The 12,866-nt window shown below is 41.1% G+C and overlaps 1 protein-coding gene across 4 annotated transcripts in view; it reads right to left on the bottom strand.

The window, feature by feature from the left end:
• BBS9 (Bardet-Biedl syndrome 9) overlaps window positions 1-4,899 on the bottom strand; it is a 444,049-nt gene extending 439,150 nt beyond the window's left edge. For 2 of the 4 annotated variants that reach the window (XM_004418838.3, XM_087429473.1), the window contains exon 1: window positions 4,243-4,897. The gene's annotated coding sequence lies outside the window, so the exon portion shown is untranslated. Of the gene's footprint in view, window positions 1-4,242 lie in introns of all 4 variants that reach the window. The other 2 variants (XM_087429458.1, XM_087429462.1) reach the window with 2 other exon arrangements.
• Window positions 4,900-12,866: the final 7,967 nt, after the last annotated feature.

Raw genomic sequence — 12,866 nt, 5'->3', positions numbered from 1 at the left:
GCCCCAGTGGCCTAGTGGTTAAGTTTGGCAGGCTCTGCTTCTGCGGCCTGGGGTTTGGTTCCTGAGAGTAGACCTACACCACTCATCTCAGTGCCCATGCTGTGATGGCGGCTCACATACAAAATAGAGGAAGACTGGCAACAGATGTTAGCACAGGATGACTCTCCCTCAGCAAAAAAAAAAGTCAGACAGAAACAAGTTTTGGCAAAGATGTGGAGAAATCAGAACACTCATACACTGCTGGTGGGAATGTAAAATGGTGCAACCACTTTGGAAAATGATGTGGGAGTTCCTCAAACACTTAAACATAGAGTGATCATATGATCTAGCAATTCCACTCCAAGGTATCTACCCAAGAGAAATGAAAACATATGTCCACATAAAAATTTATACATGAATGTTTATAGTAGCATTATTCATAATATCTAAAAGGTGGAAATGACCCAAATGTCTATCAACTTATGAAAATATAAACAAATGTGGCACATTCACAAAATGAATATTATTCAGCAATAAAAAGGAATGAAGTACTGATATATGCTACAACATGGATGAACCTTGAAAACATTATGCTAAGAGAAAGAAGCCAATCACAAACAACTACACATTTTATGATTCCATTTACATAAAATGTACAGAATAGGGAAATCCATAAAGATAGAAAGTAAATTAGCAGTTGCTTAGGTCTGGTGGGGAGGAAAAGACAGGAGAGTTATGGACAGAGGTAATGAAAATATTCTAAAATTGGCTGTGGTGCAACTGATGGTTGCATATATCTGTGAATATATGAAAAATAATTGAACTGTACACATTAAATGGGTAAATTGTATGATATGTGACATATTTCAATAAAGCTTTTATTTTTTTTAAGAGTAAATGGTGATGGATACATGGGGCATTGTTTTACTATTCCTTATGCTTCTGTTTATTTTTTTTTTTTTTTTTAAAGATTTTATTCATTTTATCTTTTCCCCCCAAAGCCCCAGTAGACAGCTGTATGTCATAGCTGCACATCCCTCTAGTTGCTGTATGTGGGACTCGGCCTCAGGATGGACGGAGAAGTGGTACCTCGATGCGCACCTGGGATCCGAACCCGGGCCACCAGCATCGCAGCGCGTGCACTTAACCACCAAGCCACAGGGCCGGCCCTCTGTTTATGTTTAAAATTTCCCATAATAAAAAAGAATAAAATAAAGTTTCACTTTTTTTTTAAAGTAGGATACTCTTGTATTTTGGCCACATTTACCACCCTACCAGAAGAACAGTAAGTTAGCAAATTAAATTCAGAAGGTTAGCAAAATAAATTCTACCCTTTCTCCTGGAAGGACATGTCACCCCATTGAGAGAAAGAAAAATTAACCATAAATTAAGAGTTAAATAAAATGCTAATTCATTTTCCAAGTTCAGAAAGATAATAGGCCTTGCCTCTAAGATATTAAGGTAAGCAGTCGGGTGGGGGAGACCAGTTACTAGCAGGTTAGGAAGAAGGAAGGTAAGGAACAATAGAAATAGGGCATTTTTCAGTCATGAAACCTGGCTTTTCTGTTACAAAAACAAATAAAAAGTATTCCAAATAACAAAAAACTAAATACGTATTAATCGATATTCTATTTGGTTTAGTTAAATGTCTTGAATTAAAACAAGAATTTTCATTTTATCCACTCTTCATTCAATGTTGATTTCCAGCTCCTCAGTGATTCTCTGTTTTTAAGTAAATGAAAAACAAAAATCAGTTTTTCAATGGCTATCATCTCCCTTTACTAGAAATGAAAATAATAGCTAACATTTACTAACCATTTATTAAGTCCCAGGCAGTGTTCTAAGTGCTTTGCAAGTATTCTATTTTAATTTTCATAACAGAACTACAGAGCAAATCATAGGTACTATTCATCAGGCATCCCTGAATACAGAGAGGTTAAGAAACCTGCCCAAATGGTTACAACTAGTAAGTGGTAGAAGTAGTACCCAGGGGCTGGCCAGTGGCGTAGCACTTAAGTGTGCACGCTCCGCTGCGGCGGCAGCCCAAGGTTTGCAGGTTCAGATCCCGGGCGCACACGGATGCACCACTTGTCAAGACATGCTGTGGTGGCATCCCATATAAAGCAGAGGAAGATGGGCACAGATGTTAGCCCAGGGCCAGTCTTCCTCAGGAAAAAGAGGATGATTGGCATTGGATGTTAGCTCAGGGCTGATCTTCCTCACCAAGAAAAAAGAAGTAGCACCCAGGGCCGGCCCCGTGGCCTAGCGGTTAAGTGCACACACTCCACTACTGGCGGCCTGGGTTCGGATCCCAGGTGCACACCGACACACCGCTTCTCTGGCCATGCTGAGGCCGCATCCCACATACAGCAACTAGAAGGATGTGCAACTATGACATACAACTACTGGGGCCTTGGGGAAAAAAAAAAAGGTGGAGGATTGGCAATAGATGTTAGCTCAGAGCCGGTCTTCCTCAGCAAAAAGAGGAGGATTAGCATGGATGTTAGCTCAGGGCTGATCTTCCTCACAAAAAAAAAAAAAAAATAGCACCCAAAACCAGGCTGTCGACTCCAGAACCCTAAACAAGTACAGCCACCCACAAAGGCTAAATAGCTATAATTCTGTTAATATTAATTCTAATCATTGCAAGTTCAAACTAGAGGAAACTACTTCACACGTTTAAGTAAATTGTTAAAGGATAATTAGAAAATAATAATTTGAAGGTTTTAACAGGTGCATACCTATAAATAGCCATAAAAGATTGATTTCTTATGCCTTATTAGAATAATAAATAGGAGATAATCTCTTTATTCCCTAAGCTCCAGAAATTCTCTTCCGCACTTATCACTTTTTTTTTTTAATAATTTTATTTATTTATTTTTGCCCCAAAGCCCCAGTAGATAGCTGTATGTCATAGCTGCACATCCTTCTAGTTGCTGTATGTGGGACGCAGCCTCAGCATGGCTGGAGAAGCGGTGAGTCGGGGCGCGCCCGGGGTTCCGAACCTGGGCCGCCAGTAGCGGAGCGCGCGCACTTAACCGCTAAGCCACGGGGCCGGCCCCACACCTATCACTTGACACTTTCTTTTTTGTTTTTAATACTTACTTATGTACATGTTATCTTCCAGACTAAGTTTACTCAGATTTAGTTTTCATTTAAGACGCAGATGTTTTAACACCTCATTGGCCTAGTCCTACAATTTGGAAGGATGACTAGAAAAACGGCAGGAATGTTTTATAACAACTTCATGTGTTTCAATAATTTTTGATAAATATTTGCAAGTCTTTATTCTGAGGGATAAGACTTGCTACACACATCAAAGTGTGTAAAACTTTAAAAATTACTATACACTATTGATATTGGATTTTTTTCCCTTCAATGAATGTTTCCATCAAGAAGTTGTATCATAAACATAAGTGTATAGTTGTAATTTAAGGACAACAATTACACATAATTACACAAAATGAAAAATTCCTTAAACTCTAATAAATAACTTGTAAATTATTTACAAAATTTTTTAAAAGTTTATTTTTTAAAATTCTTCTAAATAATGGTTCAGTCTATTTACCAAAAACAAAAAAATCTAAGCAATTACTCTCTTTACATATTTCTAACAAGTTAGAAAATCTCTCCCTCCCTGAATGCTGGCAGACTTTAGTTAGGACCCATAGTTCTCTTCCCAGCATCTTCAAGTTGTGTATGTGTGTGATACGGTTTCATTTTTAAAATAAAAGTGAGATGGCCAAAAAACTATGAATTTCTCCAGGAAACTGAAGTCAAATGCAGGACTTGACTGGGGAAAGGAGATGCTGATAAAATCAGCTCAGTTCATCTAAACTGCTGTGGTCTGCAATGTAAAGAGAGAAGCACTAATCCTATTGCAAGAAGGAATTAGAGGGTATTAGCACATGCATCCTACTTCAGTCATAGGCTGAGAACTGCTTGGACCATTTGCTCACAAGACTGGTTGAAGCATCACAGGAGGAAGATGCTCTTGCACCACGTGATATTCCTAAATGGAATCTATAAAAATTCTTAGCATCCTTTCTCGAAAATATTCACAGGATCTCACACACACTATGCCGGTAGTTGTGTTTTGTTTTGTTTTGTTTTGTTTTTAATGCAAACATCCTTACTAAGAAACCTAACACCCTATATCCTCAAAACCATTACATGGCATCAGAAGATCAATCTTACCCACAAAATAAACCACCGAAAGGGCATTCGTGCACCTGGTGTTTAATTTCAGACATACTTTCTTACCTGTTGCCGAATTAGGTGGTCCTACCCCACCTTTCTTCGAACTCTCTTTCCACAGATTTCCCTTTAAGAACCTGCCAGGGTCCCAGGGCTGGAACGACGAGAGCAAGAACAGAGGGTGGAGAGAAAAGCAACCCTTAGCTTCACTACTCTCTCTTGTTCTCCTGCTCCAACTTGTTCCACGTCCCAGGCAAAGACAGAGCCTCACCAGGTAGCACCACCAGCTCCACAGAGTCGGAGCGATCCCCCTGAGGAGTTCCCCTGCATCCCTCTCTGTCACTCCCGGAGGCAAGCAGGGGAAACGGTATCAATCTCTCGGAAAAGACCAGGCAGGCGAGAACAACGGCAAGTCCTGCTGCTCACAAATAGGAGGAAATGATGAAGGAGGCAGTGAGAGATGTAGCAGAAAAAGGACAGCAGCGGCGGAAGGGACACCTCCCCACTCCTGCCTAACTCCAAGCCATCTTCGCCCTGTTGTCATAGCACTTTACAACGAACGCTACTGCGCGTCAGATGGCTGAGCCCCGATGCCTTCTGGGGGCTGTAGTCCAGAGTGGCTGAGGACAGTAGAAGGCGGAGGACTTTTTCTGAGTGGGCCGTGGTTGGAATCAGATTTCTACTGGGCGAGGCTGGAATGAACCACAGCCTGATCCTCATTAGCAGAGAGAGATAATTAATACAATTCGGACCCAGGCTCTGAGGAAGACCCGCCTCTGACTTTCGCCCGGGCCGCAGGCCACGCCGCTCCCGCCCCTTCCCGTCCCCGCCCCTTTGCGTTCGTGGGTGGGGCTTTCCGCGGGGGCGGGGCTCGCGCAGTGGGAGCCGGGCGTCAGCGCTTCGCTGGCTCGCGCTTCGGAGGCCCGGTGACCCGGGGAGCGGGTGGACCCGACGGCGGTGGCGAGGGTGGGCGCGGTAGCCAGCGCCAGTGTGTGCGCCCTGGTGGCGGGGGTGGTGCTGGCCCAGTACGTATTCATCTTGAAGAGGAAGACGGGGCGGAAGACCAAGATCATCGAGATCTTGGGGCATTTGAACAGTTTCCAAGTGTTTTTTTAATCTTTGCTTTGACATTCCCTGTAGGTATAATACCCAGTCAGTCACCAACCTTGAAACTTTTGTTCTTACTTTTTTCACTGGGTTTTAGCTTAGGCTATAAATTTCTTGTTTTTCACTATCAATTTACATTCCCTCTAGAAAATGTAATTCTAAATTATTACATTTCTTAAAGATAAAAAGAATTTCATGAAAATCATCAATACTATTAATATTAATTAATTAATATTGATATTAATCTGTCACAACATTGGTTATAAAAAATAAAAAAGGAAATTACTTGGATTGCCGATTAAAATTTAAATTATTGAAACATTTTGACTGGAAAAAAAGTTCATAATATAGCTGAGAAAAAGTCTAAAAAACATACCATTTGATATTTTTACAAGCAAAAAATACTGGAAGGAATTTTCACAAAAATATTAACAGTGATCATTAAAGGGACTCAGGAGCAATTTAATTTTTTCTTTGCATTTTCAATGTTTTCTAGTATTTATTCAATAGCCATGTATTACCTTTGTAATTAGAATAAACGTTTTAAAAATAATAGAATAATAGAGTAAAATACTGTATGAAAATTATCATGATTTATTAATTTATATTTCAACCTTATAAGAAATGTATCCGCTTAATTTAAAAAAATCTGTGTGACAGGAGAAGCTTCTGAAAGTTTGTGGTAGCCAAATTCAACCTATTTCAGTGACACTGTGGGATAGTATGAAGAATACTATGTGCTGGAAAACCTAAGATAATTTATCATTTGTAGCATGAGAAGTTTATTTTCAACAGCTGGTGCCAGAATTCCTCTTAATGAATGTGGTAGTTTACAAAAATGGCTGTAGTTTTTTTTCCGTCTTTGCACATTTCTTTGCAATGTGACTTTGCAGCCCTTAATCTGAATTTATGCTTATGACTTACTTTGGCCAATGAGATGTTAGTAAACATGATGAAAGCAAAACCTCTAAAAATGCTTATGGGGCCAGCCTAGTGGCCTAGTGGTTAAGTTCACCTGCTCCGCTTTGGTGGCCCAGGGTTCGCAGGTTTGGATCCCGGCGCAGACCTAAGCACTGCTCATCAAGCCATGCTGTGGCAGCATTCCATATACAAAACAGAGGAAGATGGGCCCAGTTGTTAGCTCAGGGCTAATCTTCCTCGGCAAAAAGAGGAAGATGGGCAATGGATGTTAGCTCAGGGCCGATCTTCCTCGCCAAAAAAAAAAAAAAGAAGAAGAAGAAAGAAAAGTGCTTATGTCTTGGGGCTTCCCCTCTTGTGCTTCTCTTGGAAATACTGCAAACACTTCCATGTGAGTGACTTGTAGAAGCCTGCTGGATGATGAGAAACATTTTGTCAGGCCATCCCCATTGCCCCACAGGACACATGAGTGAAGCCATCCTAGACCAAGCAACCCCAGCAGAGCCACCAGCGAACTGCAGAGATCCGTCAAGCCACTCCAGAGCAGAACTGCCCACCCAACCCATGTTATTTTTTAAAACTTATACATATTAGAGACATAAGGGACTGTACCCATCATCAAGACCATTTATTTATTGAGCCAAGTACTCAATAAATATAATATGCGCCAGGCACTATGCTAAGCATGTTAGATCATTTAATATTCAGTACACAGATCTCAATCATTTTTTGCCTTAACTCATTGGACAAAATTGATTTAGAAAGAAATAATACCCTAACTTACTTATATGTGATGCCCTCTGATATTTCTACCTTCTATTCTTTTCTATTTCATTGTTTAAAATTTGCTGGCAATTCCCTAAATTGATTTCACAATCCTCTAATGACTCGACCCACCATTTTGAAAACAATTGATATAGCACTTATCATCCAAATAAATATTTGTGGAATGAATGAATGTCATATAGGCAGATTTGGCACATCAACAGCTGCAGAATATGTGTAGCGTCACATAGTGTGGTACCATACGGTAGCTAGAGAAAGCCGTTTAAAATTCAAGTCTCATAATGACTCTTTCCTACTTTATTTTCCTCATTACCTTCCTACCACACTTAGCTATGAGATCCAGGTACTTCACAGAGTCTGCAAGATCCTGGACAACCTCGTCCTGTGTCCCTCTCTCCAGCCTCATTTCATGGCTCTGCCCCTTGCTCCCCAGACTCCAGCCCCATACTGGCCGCCTCTCTCAGTTTCTCCTGTGCATAAAGCCCCTTTCCACGGGTTGCTCTGCCTCCTGGGATGCTTTCCTTTCTTCTTTGCTCCACCAGCTCCTATTCATCCTTTAAGTCTCTGCTGATTTGCCCATTCCCATGTGAAGATTTCCTGGCCCACAACTAGAATAGGTACCCCCATATGTCTTCACAGAACTGGTCATAATTGAAATTTTAATATGGGGGTAATTGTTGGTTCAACATTTTTCTTACATAAGCTTCTTGAAGGCAAAGACCTGCTTGTCCCCTGCACTTAGATCATCACTCACATAGGTGGTCTCATTTAGTGTTTGACAAATGAATTAAAAAAATGAATAGATGGATGAACGGCTGAATGTTTTTGAGATTTTTATTACTTCTTTCCTCCACCTTTATAATGTGGGGGATCAGAATTGGACATCTCAAAATATATCTCTTTACCTTGATTATTTTCTCTGAAAGAAACTTCCCCCAAACTGCCTAAAAGAATTTAAGATAGGAGGCCCATCCCCAGGACAGGCCAACACCATAGATAACTCTGGGTATCATAGACTGGGAGGGTCCTTGCTAAGCCCATTCTTATCCAAGTTCTGTTTACCAAACATTTACATTTGTAAGGGAAATTTCCATTTGTAAAGGTATCTCCCTCTCTGTACTGGGAAGGGGGGGGATGACCTCATCTCTAGAAACTTCTCAGTGCTGAAGGTGAGGCCTTAAATCTGCATATAACCTTACCCTTGTTTACTGTGCTTTTCTGGTAATCTCCCATAGCTGACTCCCTCCACCCTCAACACCCTCCTTTGTCTTACGCTATTTAAGAGGAGAACCTCCACCATCTTGTCAAGTTACTCAGTTTCCTTGGTTTTTCCCATGTATACGTTATAAAGCTTTGTTTGATTTTCTCCTGCTATTTGGTCTCATGTCAATTTAATTTGTAGCCCAGCCAGAAAGGACCCAGAGTGGGTAGAAAATAGTCTTCCTCCCCTACAATAACCTCATAGCTTCTGGCTCTCCCCAGAGTTCAGATGACTCCATGGTACATGCCAGAGATAAATCTAAGTGATTCACACCAACCAAACTGGACCAGAATTGTTCCTCCCCTCCTGGGGAGCTTTGTTGCTGGCCAAGCTTGCATGCCTGAAGCCTACTACCCTTAATAGGTGGATTCTTGCTCAGGAGGCTCCATAGGCCCTGACACAATCAGGATCCAGGAGGTCCCATCTCAAATATGGGCAAGACTTGCTCTAACGTGTGATAAATAAATGACAGGCAACAGGATATTGGAGTATATAAGGAAGACATTTGGTGTAAAACTAATTTGGCCTGAAATTGTTTTTCCAAAAGGGACTGACGTGGCCATTGAGCTTGCATTGTATATCTGCTTTAAGTATTTACTATGTCCCAAAGATAAGAACAATGCCCTTAAAGATAAGGATGTAACTTCCCCCATATCTGCATTTCCTTACGCATAAGCATCTCTCCCTAAACTGAGGATTGATCGCTGACCTGCTGTGCTCACCTTGTGACCACCCACCTCGAGACCACAGACCTGCTGTGTTCACCAAATTGCTGTGCTGACAAAGCAATTTCATGACTATAGTAAAAGGGACACTGCAATCATATGTGATACATGCTCTTTGACGGTATATAACCACTCTGTATACCCCTACTTCTTTGGAGTGCTCCATTCCTTTCTAGAAGGACTCTTCTGCGCTATTGGGTCCTCAGAATTGGCTCATAATAAATTCACCCCAATTTTGATTTATAGATTGGTTATGGCTTATTTGCATCAACACGTGGAATCGTACCCATAGCCGGAGCTTCCACACAGGCTAGGATCTGGGACTCCACTGTTCAGATGGCTGAGCTATTGAGGTTCCCAGTACTCTCACCTCCCCACATGTGATCACTGTAGGAGGTTACCCTAAACTGTAAGAAGGAAACCTCCCTATGTTTCTAAATAGTGAATTATACTACCCACTTTTTTTTCCTTTAGTATCAGGACATCCAAGAAGGTTGATTTTAAAAAGTAACTTTGCAATCATTGTTTCTGACAGACTTCTTAGTCACAGACAACAGAATCCACTCTAGTTGGTTTAAACACAAACTAGCTAGTTTCAAGGGAAACAGGTAGTTCACCAAACCTCTAAGAGACCTAGAAAACCAGACTTGGACACCTCACAGCTAGGAACACTGTGGCCACTGCAGTGCAGCAGGGAGAAACATGCAGCCAGACTGTGGGGCTGTTCCAGGGGACACCACCACTGCTGCTGTCACCACCAGGATCCTATGATATGAGGAATGGACACAGGTAACTTTGTTGCACTGCATAGAAGAACCAGACACCCCCTCCTCTGTGGTTGCCCACAGTCCCGTAATGATAATTTTGTTTAGTCAAATCTAGGTCATGTGCAGAACCTGAGCTACAAGGATGTCTGAAAAATGTCATGTTCAACTTTCCAGCTGAGCTAGAAAAGGACTGGAGTGGGTGTCAAATGAGCTCATCTACAGGCATTTAGAAAATTTCACATTCACCTCTATTGTCTTCGTACATCCTGTTGCCTGTCGCACCCTTTGAAATCATGAGTGACTAGCCTGTATTGTTACATTTATATAGAAATAAAAGATAATCACTTTTGTTCTTTAAAATATTTTCATTGTAAACACAATGCTATATTTTAAAATAAGTTTATAAGATAAATAGCCCTAATCCTACCACCCTAAGACAATGATTGATTTTGGGGTTTTTTGTGAGCAAGATCATCCCTGAGCTAACATCCATGCCAATCCTCCTCTTTTTGCTGAGGAAGACTGGCCCTGGGCTAACATCCATGCCCATCTTCCTCCACTTTATATGGGACACCACCACAGCATGGCCTGACAAGCGGTGCGTTGGTGCGCGCCCAGGATCAGAACCTGGGCCGCCAGCAGCGCAGCGCACACACTTAACCACTATGCCACGGGGCCGGCCCCAAGGTTTTGTTTTTTCATATTTGGTCTTCTAGCCTGTCTGCAGATGTTGATTTTTAAGATTTCTGATCATCATGTATATGTATTCTGTTATTTGACTTTTTTAATTATTATTTTATGTCAGTGTTGATATGGATTTATGATATTTAATGGCTGTATAATATTCCCTCAGGATATGTTCCATATTTACTTCATCATTCTCTGAATGTTAGATATGTGTTGTTTCCAATTTATAAATATTAGCGCAATAAATATCTTTGTGCAAATAGCTTCTTTCTCCTTTAGTTTATCCTAAGAGGTGAGAATATTAGGTGGAAAGATATATGCTACCAATAATGCATAAATGTAGTGATTACACCACATGGCCATATTGGGTATAATCATTGAAGATTAGAGTAAAATGTTCTCACTTAACACGTGTGATATAGTACATTAATAATACTTTAGCTTGCATATCTTTGATTATTAGTGAGACTGCATATTTTTTCCATGTTGGTTTACGAACCATCTGTATTAAAATTAAAGAGAAAGGAAATAGATGCTAGTAAGAAAAGTCCTCTGGCTACCCAGGAGCTGCAGGGGGCACCATTGTTCAGAGACTGGTCCTCCATAACAAACCACCCCAAACCTATTGGCATGAAATAATGAGCATTTTATTATCTCCCAGTGGTTTCTGTGTATCAGGAATTCCTGAAGGCCTTGGTTTAGCGGTTCTGACTCAGGCTCTTTCATGTGATGTCAATCAGACAGACTGGAGCTGACAAGGGGTGAGAGGTGGTTAGGCAGCTGGCCTGGCCTCCCATCTCTCTATTTAGTTTCAGGGCCTCTTCACGTGATCTCTCTTCATGGGTTAGTTTGGGCCTCCTCACAGCATGGTGGCCTCACGGCAGTTGAACAGTTTACACTTGCCCCTGAAGACTTCAGGAGGGAATATTTCAAGACAACCAGGTGGAAGCTATATGACCTGTTCTAACCTCACATGAGAAATAATGCATCTCTTACACTGCTTTCTACTAGTTACAAGCAAGTCACTTCAAGTTTGGCCCAGATACAAGGCAAGGGGCATAGACCCCAACTCTCCATGGGGAAGAGAACCAAGGTCCCCTTGTAGAAGAACAAGTAAGATGACAGATATTATTGCAGCCACCTTGGAAAATATAACAACACTCTGCCATAATAACTAAAGTTCCAAAAGACTACTTTATAAATCACAATGTCGAGTTATTAATTTATAGTATGAGACACACCTTTCCAATGACCCTGATACTCAGATCTGACCAAAACATCTGCTCATTATCAGGATCTAGTATGAAATAGCCATGGGAATGTTGCTGGCTGAGAACACAATCAGATCACAGAGGCCTGGCTAGTCTTAAAGCACATTTCCTTTAAGGTGGGACCAAGTTTGGTCAATTTTACCCCTTTCTCCAAATAGTGCACATTTCTGTTACAGAGTTTGGGTTTCTACTAGACAATGCTGGACAAACACTGCCTGATCGCTTTTCCTTGGTTCTCCTTTTCCAGAATCTGTAGACCAACTTCCTTCTGCAACACAATCCCATTACATTTTCTTTGCTTCTAAATCACATCTTCCAGACACTACATCCTCCTTCTTGACTGGATTTGGATGTCTTATAAGGCACTATATAGGACATTTATTGGCCCAGGTAACTTTCATGAATGGCTGGGTCATCCATCCACACAATTCTTATTGGCTTTATTTTTGGAGGAAAAGGTCATTTCCAAGTTCCAGGACATATGTCAGTATAATTTTGTAGGACTATGCATAGCTTCTGTATGTCTGTGTTTTCTTGAATGAATTTGAAAGAGCTCCTTATATATGTTAGGCATTAACCATTTGAGTATTTGAGGCAAGTATTTCCCCTTTGCTGTTATTTTTACTTCCTCTGTAGTTTCTTCCATTATTTCAAAGCTAAAAGAATTATACATCAGATAGTTTCAAAATACAAGCAAATTAAACACCTAACACTTTTGCACCCTGGCTCCACGACTTACTAGTTTTCATCCTCGGGCATGTCACTTAACTCTCTGGGCCTCCTCCTTATCTATAAAATCAGGGTACTACATAACAGCAGTAACAGTACTTATTAAGTTTTTAAAGATCTAATCAACTCTCATTAAGGGCTCAGCTCAACGACCAGCACATAAAAAGCTCTCAGTGTATATTACCTTTTCACTTCCAGCACCCATACTCTAACTAAATACAATATACACTGTTTTAACCATGGATGGCAGGCTCTAGAAAAGTGGAGAATTTCTATGGAAAGTCTTGCTTTCTTCCCAAACTGGATGAATCCTACTAACATGTAACGAGCAGCTCTGGTGTGTCCAACCACTGGGGGGATACAAAGATGACTTGCACAGGTTCCTTGGCCTCCCGGGGTGGAGATGGAGAGGGAAGGCGGTCTGGCCGGGATCAGTATC

Source organism: Ceratotherium simum, chromosome 1 (assembly GCF_057802395.1).
Source record: "Ceratotherium simum simum isolate JZ-2026a chromosome 1, ASM5780239v1, whole genome shotgun sequence".
Classification (NCBI taxonomy): domain Eukaryota; kingdom Metazoa; phylum Chordata; class Mammalia; order Perissodactyla; family Rhinocerotidae; genus Ceratotherium; species Ceratotherium simum.
Note: the sequence above shows the minus strand (reverse complement) of the source record. Positions and strands in the feature narration are given on the sequence as shown.